This window comes from Mirounga angustirostris, unplaced genomic scaffold, assembly GCF_029215605.1.
Source record: "Mirounga angustirostris isolate CCGP_5_RB_7025 unplaced genomic scaffold, mMirAng1.0.hap1 SCAF_7, whole genome shotgun sequence".
In the NCBI taxonomy this organism is placed as follows: Eukaryota; Metazoa; Chordata; class Mammalia; order Carnivora; family Phocidae; genus Mirounga; species Mirounga angustirostris.
In genome coordinates, this window is record NW_026991715.1 from 22,557,129 (window position 1) to 22,569,368 (window position 12,240).

General features: G+C 42.9%; 1 protein-coding gene across 3 annotated transcripts in view; it reads left to right on the forward strand.

Annotated features, from left to right (window-relative positions):
• Window positions 1–12,240, forward strand: part of MEGF10 (multiple EGF like domains 10) — a 358,960-nt gene that overhangs the window by 188,408 nt on the left and 158,312 nt on the right. Inside the window, exon 1 of one of the 3 annotated variants that reach the window (XM_045892029.3) lies at window positions 4,083–4,696. The exons of the other annotated variants lie outside the window; for them this stretch is intronic. The gene's annotated coding sequence lies outside the window, so the exon portion shown is untranslated. Of the gene's footprint in view, window positions 1–4,082; window positions 4,697–12,240 lie in introns of those variants that run through there. 3 annotated transcript variants of the gene reach the window in all.

Consider the following 12,240-nt stretch of genomic DNA (forward strand, 5'->3'; position numbering starts at 1 on the left):
TTCATTTTCTGTAGACAGCAAAATGATACAAACTTCCTGTTGTTAGGATTGAGTGAAGTCAAAAACGTGAGCGTTGTGCCGTATTTATAAATTAACACTCTGCAACGTGCCTTCTTCTTCTTTTTCTTTTTTTAATGGGAAGGAGGTAAATTCTGTGAACTCTAGTCTGTTGCTGTAACTAGGCAAGCTTTTAAATCATAGATTTAAAGACATGATTGAGAGCACTACAGACCGGAAGTCGTGAGTATAACAAGCTAATCTTGTCTGCTAAGAGGTAGAACTACTAGGCTGACTTGATTTCCTTTACTGGAAGTATTACCAGACAAATAAATTGAAGGGGTGAGAATACATCTGCAATTATAAGGTAATCGAAAAAAAATCCTATCAAGTCTTTGTGGATCAGATGAAGAAAGTGGGCTGGATATAATAGAGTTGTAGTGTTTATAAGTGGTTGAATGACCATACTACAAGATGAGAATAAATATAAAGAGAATAATGTCTCTGCTAGAATATGTCTTTGAATTTTAGCTGCTTCCATATGTTTAATAAGTATTTACTGAAAGGTATTGTGGTTTGCTGATTAAATTTCAAATTTCGTGATTTTGAGCTGGCTAGCTAACATACTAGGACAATAATTAGCTCCAGCAAGATCTTGAATTCTAAAGATTGACAGCATATATAAAAAGGGAATTTCAAAGGACTAAATGAATAGTCTTGTAAAATTACTACGGAAGTTCCAACTAATTGTATAAATAATATTTTTAAAAGTCAGGCTTAATAGCAAATATGAATAGTAATTGGAGTTTTAGTAGATTATAAATTCTATGTTAACAGAATAGTATAGTTACCACCACCACCACTAACAAAAGCCTGTTAAACCTTATATTAATAATGCTATAGAGTTCAGAATAAAGGTTAGTAAAAGTCTCGCTATAATCCAGGTTGTTGGAGGCTTGATCTGAAATGCTTTGTGTGTTCATTCTGGGTACTACATGTGTATCATTCGAAGGTCTTTGGATGAAAGCAGCAAAAACCAATTCTATCCAACTCAAGCAAAATAAGTAAAAACATAGAAAGGAAAAACATAGAAAACATATGGAGGAATTTTTTTTCCCCAAGAATCACTCCCTTTTCTGGCTATAAAGGAGTAACTAGCCTGGACTTATGCTCCAGCTTTAAATAAATAAAAATTAGACACGATACATGAAAAAAACCTCTTTTCAGACACTGGGCCAGAGGACTGTGATCCCTGAGAAAAGGTAAGCAAATGCAGTGAACCCCAGAATCACTATGGCTTTCTGACTAGAGCTACTTCCTGGCCTATAGAGCAGGGGAGCACAAGAGAGACAGTGGAATTCGGGGAGGCTGACATGGCTGGATTTTGGAGGGTAGTGCACCAAAGAGGAGAGATTTATACAAGGGAAGACTTCCAGAAATTTGCATAGGGTCCTTCTATTGCTGAATAATGAACCATGATGAATGGGATGAAACTGTAAGAGTAGGCACATACCAATCAGGAAACTGAAAGCTGATCAATTCCCAGAGCCCTTGCTGGACTGATAAGCAGAGTGAAGAGTGGATAGTCTTCAGTGAACATCTGGGGTCTTTCAATAGAGACCCAAAAAGTCATGCCTTATGACAGTGCATCAGTCTGGGTCCGATCCGAAGATAGAAACCACACTGTTGGTTAAACAGGGGCATTTTGATATAGAGGATTATTGACTCTGATGAAAAGCAATGGATAATATGACAGTTCTGCATGTGACTCTAGGGCCAGGAAAGTGCTTAAGAAAGGATAAAACTGGAAAGGGTTTAGACCTCATTGGAGAAGGTATAGTTCAGTATATACTGTATAGCAAAGAAGTTTGCTGGTTTGCCTAGGCTCGAGCTGCTCTGAAGTCTCTTAGCCATCAGGAAGCAACCCTCTGGAGTGCAGGCAAAACACTGGTGACTAGTAACAGGTAGTGTGAGCATGCAGAGAGAGTAATAGCTTGGTGTGAATTCTCTGGACCACAGATGAGCCACAGAGGCGCCTGGAGAAGGAGCAGAGTCTCAGTAGACAACCTCTAGCTCACAAGCAAGCTGGGTGGGGAGTTGCAGAGGGTGCAGAGACTCAACGGGAAACCTCTAGGCTGCAGACAAGCTATGGCCGAGGTAGTAAAAAGGGACCTGGAATGCCAGTGTAGGCAGGAGACTTTGGAGTGATGATTTGGGCCGAAGATCTTCAGGGCACTAGTTTCTTTGTTGAGAGGATTGCAAATTCCTTAGATAGATGGAAAAAAAGTTAATGAAACTTATGCCAGACAAAGTCATCATGGGAAAATAATAATCCAGACCAATATTCCGCCATTAGTCATCAGGGACATGCAAATTAAAACCATAATGAGATACCACTGTATATCCAGGAGAATGGCTAAAATAAAAAGACCGACGGTACCAACTGTTGATGTGAAACAATTGTCGTACATTGCTAGTGTGAATCTAAGGTGATACATTTACTTTGGATAACTATTATGTAATTATAAGCTTATTGTATAAACCAGTAATTCCAATACTGTGAAATAAGGAAAAGAGCATATGTCACAAGAGGACTTGTACAGCAGTGTTCCTAGCAGCTTTATTCATAATGAGCCTAAACTTGAAACAATGCAAACGTCCATCAACATTTGGTGAATGGAATGATGCTCAGCAATAAACAGAAACAATCTGCTGATTTAATCAGGATCAATGAATCTCAGAAACATTATGCTCTGTGAAAGAAGCCAGACACAAAGAAATACATATTATGTGATTCCATTTTAGAAATTCTAGAAAAGACAGATTTAACATGTAGTTACAGAAAGCAGCTCAGGGGGCCGAGATGATGTGGTGCATGGGAAACTGACTTCAAAAGGGTGCAAAGGAACATTCTGGCATTAGGGAATCATTCATTATCTTGATTGGGGTAGTGGTTCCATGCATGTACACATTGCTCCAAACTCATCAAACCACATACTTAATATGAGCGCAACACATTGAATGTAAATCATATCTCAATATAGTTGATTTAAAAAAAATGAGAGGCAGTGGAGCAATGAGGTTTCATAAAACATAAAGCAGGGTAGCTTTGGGGATTAAGTGACTTGAGCTAATGGCCAATCTTTAGAACCGTGTCATCTAGTCCATCAGCTCTAGATTTATTGGTCCTTGTGCTGCTCTGATCAAAGTTCACATTCCTGGCAGAGAAGGTCTAAAGGGACCAGCTTAGGTCAGGTGCCTGCCCTTGGACCTGGAAAAGCTGGACCATTCTGACAGACCTTCCCATCCAGACTGAACTAAGTGTGGCAGGAGTGGTCCCCCAAAGGAAAAATGGAGGTGCTGTTAACCAGAAGATGGGACAATGATGTCTGAAAAACAATCAAGTAAATGCACTCTTCCCCTGGGAATTTCCAGGGGGGACCTGGGAGGAGGGTGATCTACGCTTACTCATTTCATTCACTTAAGCGTAATTTTGAGTATGGACTATTTGCAGACGCTGTTACTGACAGGAGACACATATACATTTGAGATGCCTCCAGAAAGAAAGAGTTCATATTCATGTAAGCAAGAGAAACCTGGTAAGAGAGGATCATCTGGCGTGGGTATGGAGCACAAGGCTTTTTGGGAGGGGTGGTGGTGGTGGGAGGTGATAGAATCCACCTGAATATAAACTGTCCAGCAGTTTGAGGTTTGTGTCCTTGCGTTGTTCGGAAGCCTGGAAATTCTTAGGTAGGGAAGAAGAAAGTGGACAGTTGGAGAAGCAGATTGCAGAATTCACCTCTTGGCCACCCCACAAATGGAGAAAAACCTTTTCATCATTCTTTCTGTGATTTGTCTCCCGGGGCCTCCTTGGCTAGTCGGCAGAGGGAGCCCTTCCCCAAGAAATCTCCGCGCGAGGCCTGGCCCAGGGCCGGGGAGGATTCTCTTGCGGGTCCCAGGAGTTCTCTTTGCCCCGCCCCTGAAAAGCAGGCTCCCTCACTACCCCCCCCCCCCGCCCCGCGCCCCGCGAGTTCCTCGCTCCACCTCCCCAACCACTTTGTTGCGGCATCTCACACTTTGGCACGCCTAGGTCACCCACCCCTTCTCCGTCCCACATTTGCGCTCCTTCTCCGGCACCACTGGGGACGTGCCGTCCGTCCATCCAGCGGGCCGCCCGGCGCTGTCCCCAGTACCCCAAGTCCTTAGAGAGGGTCTAGAACACCTCCCAGGGACTTTGGCGCGGGGGCGCTCACTAAAGGCAGACGGGCACTCTCTCTACTACCCCCTTGGTTCATTTCTTGCGGTGACCCCACGGTCCGCCAACTTCGCGACCGGACTATTTGCTGGGGTCACTCCCGGGCGGTGGAAGCCGCTCCGGGCAGCGGCGACCCGCGATCGGGACTCAGGAGCCGGGCCGGTAGGCTCCTGCCGGTGGCACTAGGGAGTGCGCGGCGCCCAGCGACACCCCCCTGCGGTCACTGCCCCGGCGGCAGCAGCTGCAGCAGCGGCAACTGCTCGCATCCCAGCCCCGGCTCGGGTTACTCCCCTCCTCCTCCAGCATCTCGGGCCAGACCGGGAAAACCTTGTTCAAGTTTGCGGCGAGTACTTTCCCCGCGCGCAAAACTAGGGGTCTGGAAACGCGCCGAGACCGGCCTCCTTTCCCGCGTGTCCACTTTGGAGCCTGAACGGAGACCCCCAGGTATCGCTCTTTTCTGGGACGCTACTTGGGAGGCTAACTGCGCTGTTGGAACAAATTCTGCTTCTGGGCTGGCTGGCGTGGGGGTGAAAACCGGTCAGAAGGGGCTGAGGGTTGTGCTGCAAATCTCAGGGTCCCGGGACCTGGGTAAGAGTGGGGCAAACTCGGTTCGGCAGCCGTTGGACCTTGGCCGGACGCTGGCTGGTTTGTTTTGGGTTGGGAGACGCGGGGGCAGCATGAGGTGGGGCGGGATGGGCTCAGGCTTGGGTTGTTTACGTTGTCTCAAGGGTTTATTGTCACTGTTCACATTTGGTCTTGCTATTTGGGACCCAATAGGAACTTCCTGGAGGGTTTTTCCTGGAGAGACACCTCCGTTACGCGTTTTATTTTGCGTAATTTCGGCCCTTGCATTGCCTTGTCTGTGTTTGCTCTCTGTTGACGGGTGTCAAAGCTGGATGTAGGGAGGTTTGGGGAGTTGAATCAGACTGAGGATGAAAAAGCGGTTTCAGCAGGACCCTTTCTTCCAGACTAGCTTTACTTCTCTGGGATCTTGACTTGTTTTCCAAACTTTTCTTCTTCCAGTACTTGATCCTCACATTGTGCACAGACTTGGGATGCTCCCTCTTCCTGTGTTCTCAGCGTCCTTTCGGGGTTTCAGAATCACAGCCTGGCGATTTAGATCAGATGGGGTCTCTTCCTGGTTGCAATGCCAGGCTCCTCGGGGAATGTTGGGAGGGGCCATTCTTCAAGACATAGAAAGATCCATCTTGTGTTAGTCCTTTAAATAACTTTGATCTAGGGCTTTTAGCCCTGGCTTAAGAGAAACCTTTTGTCTTTGTATTTCTTTCTGGAATTAAGGATGGTACCCCTGAGTACATGAAGTGTCGTGATTTATTTGATGTTTCTTTAGATAATATCCTCATAGGAGGACCCAAATTCTTAGGAGAAATTTTAAGTTTGGGGTTTTATTAGCCGACAAGTTCTTAGGCAGTGAAATCCATGCTGTTCCTAGGCAGAGGAGAATGACATTCCTTGCTGATTCTTCTTGCCTTTCTCCTTTATATCCTGGGTCTCACTTGGTATATGGTCTTCTCAACTGAAGATGATCCTTCATTCCTTAGGGATGAAGATTAGAATCCAATCTTTTTATACAGAAGTGCCATCTTCCTGACACGACTGCTCCAAAGGGTCAGCTTACAGAGTATTTTTTGTTTTGCAGCTCTGAGATCAAAGAGTTTTGCAGAGGGTGAGCTCTGGGACCAGGCAACCTGAGGTCAACTCTTAACCCTGCCACTTTCCAGTTGTGTGGTTTGGGGCAAGTCACTTGATCTCTCTCTGCAGCTATAAAATCTGAATGATAATAATAATCCTTCTTATTGTTAGAATTGTGAAAAGGATTCAATGAGTCAATGCCCGTGGACTGCTAAGCCTGGCAGGTAATTAGCTATTACTATGATGAGGATATAGCTAACATTATTAACCATTGTATCACCACCATGTTCTAGCTAAGTGTTAGCTGTTATTTGTGTTGGGATGAGCTTTGGAGGCTGTGCTCACATGGGCCCCAGTCCCACCTAGGACTAGATGTGTTGCCAGATTAATCTCACACACCATCTTTATATTGCTTTCTGCTAGGACCCTTCCAGAGGAAAGAAAGGTGCATGTGGCCGGACTGGGATTTTACAGGAGGGGTGATGGTTGGATGCCAAAGGGTGCTTGGGACAGGTTGGCAGGTGGGAAATCTGCACTCACTTTACACCCTGCATACTGCCTTAGAAACACCGCATATTAATATACATCCTTTAACCTATTTCTTAGAGGTCCATCATTCATTCGTTCAATAAATATTTATTAAGCATCTGTGGCATTTCAAGCTCTGGTCTAGGTTCCATATTATTTAAGTTCGTTGGCTTCATTTTTAAAATGCATGAGTGTTTGCCTTATGTCCCCCCTTCCCCTGCCCACTCCAAGCATTTGAGGGCATCACATGATGCTAGCTCTCCATGAACTAAATCCCAAATACTTTTTAGCTATAATGATTTCAAGATCTGTTAAAATGAGGAGGACATACCACTGAGGAATTGAACAAAATATTCAGTATAACCTCCAGCATGTTACTTCTCCCATCAGCTTCATCATATGTAAATTTGTGGGGAGGGAGGTGGGGAAAGAGCTGGATAATCTCCAGGGTTCCTTCTGTCTCTACAATCCTTAGATTAGCTGCTTTTCTTCATCAGCTGCTTTTGAACTTTTTTTTTTTAAAAACATTTGTCTTAGGTACATAAATTCTGCCACTTCCATTATTGCATGTTAATCAAATGAGTAATGGCACTGATAATTAGTAAAAAAGGAAAAGTATTTAGCTCTGCTTATATTTCATTATTATCCGCTAAATTAAACCGTGAGAAATTGACAAAATTTGACCATTTTTGACCTACATAAAATGGCAATTTCATACAGCTCAACCTAATATAAATCCTGGCTCCCTCCACTTTGATTCAGATACAGGAAGTCTTGGGGGATATGGGAAAGTGTGCAGTTCGGCAAGTTCCCTATTGCAAACCCAAGTCACATGCTCGCGTAGCAGCAGTGAATTTACCTTCCTTGTGATTGTTTGGTCTAACAGCATCTTTCTAAAATACAAATCTGATCATGTCTGTACCTTGTTTAAACATCTTTGGCAGCTCTCCAGGTTGCAAGCATCAGTGTCACGGGGTGCTTATTAAAAATGTGGAATTCACGGGTTCACCCAAGATGCAAGGGCCAGACATCTGCATTGGAGCAGATCCCTAAATGAATCTGGTGGAGGTGACCTAAGATCACAATTGGACTAACAGCGTAAAGCCTAATGTCTTTAATGTGATGCACAAGACCAGCCTAGCACGTCTTCTCTGGGTTGTTTCTTCTGCTCTCCTCTTCCTCTGGCCTCCAGCCCCGCTAACCTTGATCTGGTTTCTCTTCCTAAAAGCATGCATTGCCTGTCTTTACTTCCTCTGTGTATGCTGTTTTCTCTGCCAGAGATATCTTTGCTCCTCTTTTCAGCCCAGTCAACTTACTACCCATTTATCCTCCAAGATACGTTCAAGTAAGACCCACCCTCTGAGGCTTTTCCTAATTCTCTCTGATAAACTTAGTGATATCTCTTGTGATTGCTAGTCTACTTTGCAGATGACTTTAATATGGCATCTATTATATTATGTTAGCTGTATTTGTGATCTGGATGTCTGTGCAACTGATTGGTGAATTTACCATTCCTTATTTTAAACCTTTATTCTCATGACTGGCACATCATAGTTACATGATAAATGCCTAAAGAATGTGGGGGAAGATGGAATGAATGAATGCTAGTTGACTTTCCTTAGCACACGAAGTGTTTGGGATGGTCCCTATGTGTGCACTCAGGGCAGTGGAGAAGCCAGTCAAGAATTTATAATTTGGCTAGACACTGTGTACAAAGTTAGTAACCTGGAGAGCTAAATGGGCAAGATAGAATATCCTAAGACTTATGAAACACCATGTGCCACCAAATTAATGTTACATGTTCAACATTATGGCAGCACCATGATCCAAGAGCGTTTTATTATACCTTTGGGATGGTTCTGGTTGTGCATGACAGTGTCGGGGCCCCGGGATGGAAGTGCCAACATTAATAAAAATAAAGAACTTTTGCCCTGTGCTTGTCAATTTATATATACCGTTGTATTTGTTTTTATATTTGATCGTAAACATGGTGACTAGCTTAGTACTGTTTTTCCTACTTTAGTACAGGATGCACTCTTAAAAACAGGTCCAAATATTGATGGTGCAAAAGCCTACATTTTATAAGGGATGCTGGCCCTATGAGCTATGTATATTACGAAATACCTCATTATATCTAGCCATTTATACACTGCATTCAGTGTTCACTCCTTTCTTTAATTCTTCTTTCTTTGAAATTTCTGTAATTTTGGTGATTTCCTTCTCATTTGAACAACAGTTGATCTGCTTAAGTTCAATAAATGTCTTGATTCAGATTAAAGATTTGCCATTTTTGGCATGCCTAATAACCTGCTTTTTGTCTAACTTACATTAAGTTTTATGAGACCCAAAACTTCTCTTTATTACTTGAAATTTTTAGTTGTTTCATTTCCCACTCATTTTTGTGATAATAGAAACAGGCAATAACATTTGAATGAGTGAACAAACATCACTGATAACAACAAAGATGGTCATGTTGCAAAATTGAACTTTTAGCTCACGGACAACTTCACCATAAAATAAACCACGAAAAGTATTCATTCATAGGCTGATGCATGAAAGTTCCAGTGACATAGGGCAGGAAGGTAGCAACATCAGCACGTGGAGTACAAACATCCAGATTGTTTGGACTTCAGATAAAGCAATATTAAGAACTGCCCGTGCTCTCCATTTCTCAAGGATGTATACCCAGTACTCTGTATTCAAAATTAGCTTAATTTTAAGAGTGAGCTAAAAATCACTGGATGTTGTTGATGTGTCTTCTTTTTCAGTTCTATTTCCAAAGTGAACTTTTTCAACCTGAGTTTAAGCTTGCGACTGGGTATACTTCTGTAAGTCTTTTAGCTGGTCCCTTGATCTCTTCATTCATTCAATCTGAATTTCCCAACATTTTGTATTTATCTCTAGTCTCTCCTTTCTTCACAATTTAAGATGATTTTTCACGGTGGTTGTTCTAACTCTTCTAAAAACCATTATTCATGAATAACACTTGATGAGAGGACTTCTCATACGATGGGGAAAAAATAAGTACAAACCAGTGTTGTTTTACTTTATACAACTTTATTTGCAAAACTCTGGGTCGTCATGTGGATGTCATTTGATAATGCGTTCTCTGCCATTAGCTTGTCTGGAAAGTGTGAATGTGATCACATATCCTGCTTACGGAGCTTCATTTCTAGTGATTTCCTCTCTTGTTTCGTTTCTAGTGATTTATGCTCTTAGATAAAGAAACTATGTAAAGCATTTTAACCACCTCAATTGCCAACTCAGAGGGCAATAAATTGTACCCTTCTCCCCCACCTTTGAAGAAAAAGAAAACACTATTTCAGCATGGGAAGCCTCATCTTGATAGGTACATGTGCAGGATATTAGCATCTGTTAAAAACATTTTATCTTTGAGAGCAAGGAGGCCCCATCCTACAGGGTGACTGAGTGCCTTGTCATGAACATCCTGGCCAATCTGGATGAGCTGCACAGATCTGGTTAGTTCTCAGACCTCGCCACAGGTGATCATCCCACGATGTACCTTTTAAATACCTTCTGGTAAAGAATCCTGTTTGTCTTCTTTAAAAAAAATTTTTTGAATGGCAAATTGAAAACCAAAACACAAATTTACTTTACGGAAGTGTAAAATCTTTGTTTGGGGCCCAGGGGATTAATTCTGCAATGAAAATGAAAAATTTAAAATATCTACCTCCACTGTGATCTTCAGAAGGGTAATTTATGTTTTTGGACAAGGAATTAATGACAAGATGTGACTTTGGTGTTCTTTAAAAAGGAAATGGGTTTGAGTTTATTTTTGGCCATCCGTTATAGGAGCAATTATTATGTGGAATTACCAAAATCCTTGCCTTAAAAGATGAAGATAAAGAAATACAAGTGACTGGGTAAGGCTGGGTGTAGTAAGGGCCAGTGGGCGGTTCTGAGAGCTTCTTCGAGAATTCAATTGAGAGAGAGGGCTCGTTGTGCTCACCAAAGGTTTCCTGGCATGGTGAGGCCTCGAAGAGAGAAGATTTGGATTATGGCACATTTTAGGCAGGGAAATGAGCTCTGCAAACATGTGGCTGCAGGCATTTGCAAGACATCTTCAAGCAATAGTGGCTGAAGCATTCTACAGGAGTGGTGAGGTAACATTTGAGAATCATTTCATGATAGCCACACAGGGGCTCTAGGATGAGATTTGGCCTGCTCCCATAGCACAAGGTACGAGAGGAGCCCCTCAGGTTACCATGTTACCATTTCATTATATAAATCAGATGTGCTTTAGGGCATCCATTGGGTTTCACATAAAAATGGAGCCCCGTTCCACGAGAAGGTGTGAAATAAGTAAACGGTTAATTCAGTCAACATCTCTGGGCCTTCTTGGGGGTGGGGTGTGGGGTCAGGGGCCATGGTTTTTCTAGCATCATCTGGATCTGAATTCATAGTTTCCCTTAAGATCTTCAGTTTAGAGATTATCTTGTCCCATTGCTGTACTGTCTCTTTGGACTTGAAGTTGTCCACTGACACACAGATATCACTTCTTCTTTCTTTCACTTTGTAAAATATCATCCAACATGTAGCTCTGAGTGGCTGGCTTTTAAGGCTTGGGACTGTGGAGGAAGTTCACATCTTAAAACTTAAAGCTATTAAACCATTTATGTTATTAATTGTTGTTATAATTATTATATATTACCTATGATCATTTCATATATATATATTTTTAAAGATTTTATTTATTTGACACAGAGAGAGAAAGCACAAGTAGGCAGAGAGGCATGCAGAGAGAGAGGGAGAAGCAGGCTCTCCACTGAGCAGGAAGCCAGATGTGGGGCTCGATCCCAGGACCCAGGGATCATGACCTGAGACGAAGGCAGCCGCTTAACCGACTGAGCCACCCAGGCGCCCCTCATATATTTTTTAATGGTTACTATTTAATAATTAAATTATTTAAAATGAAAAATATGAAACCCATGTGTTTTTTAAAAGCCATCTGTCCACACCGCCCCTGGAGCTTTCTTCCTGTCCATCTTTTTCTAAAGGCTCCAGTCTCTGCTAGATTACTTCTGAGTCTTCCTGCAACTTTTTCTGCACCTCCCTCTTTGTTCTTGTTGCTGGCCCAACCCTCAAATTCCTTTTCCCTTTTGACCAGCAATTTTTTTTAAATTTCCAGACTCATTCTCCATGTTCCTTGGTGCCCTGATCATTCTGATCATTCTCACCTGTCTTCTCCTGGTGTTTCCCCCACGCTGGATCTGGTACCCATGGTATCAACTATCCCCCATCTCCTGTGCCTTTTTTGAACAGAGAGATGTGCACACTCAGGCCATGAGTGAGCCTGGCAAGGCTTGAGGACTCCGTGCAGCCTGTTTTCAAACAGAGGCCTGAGAATCACCAGCAGATCCTGGCTCCCTTCTCATGATTTGGACTCAGTAGGTGTGTTGTGGGGCCCTGGGATGTGTATTTTTGACAAGGTATTCTGAAGCAGGTGGTCCATGGATGCACTGTAATCCTCTTTAGGGCTCTGTTGCTCCATTCAAAAGGCACAACTCTTTTTGCTTTTTCTTTCTTCTTCTTGTAAAATATTTTAGTGACTTGGTCAGAGGGGGTCAGGGAGAATAGCTAGTCTGTGAGAACCCATGCCTCTCCCTCTCTGCTTGCAGGGACAATGGCTGTAACACAACGCTGTTCATGTGACAGCAGAGAAAGGGGCCCATTGTTCCGGGGTTGGCTGATGCTCTGGCTAGCCATCCAACTGAGCTTGGTAGCCCCAAGGAAACAGACACACTTGAATCGGAGAGACAAAGAAAGGAGGTCAAGGCCTTTCACAG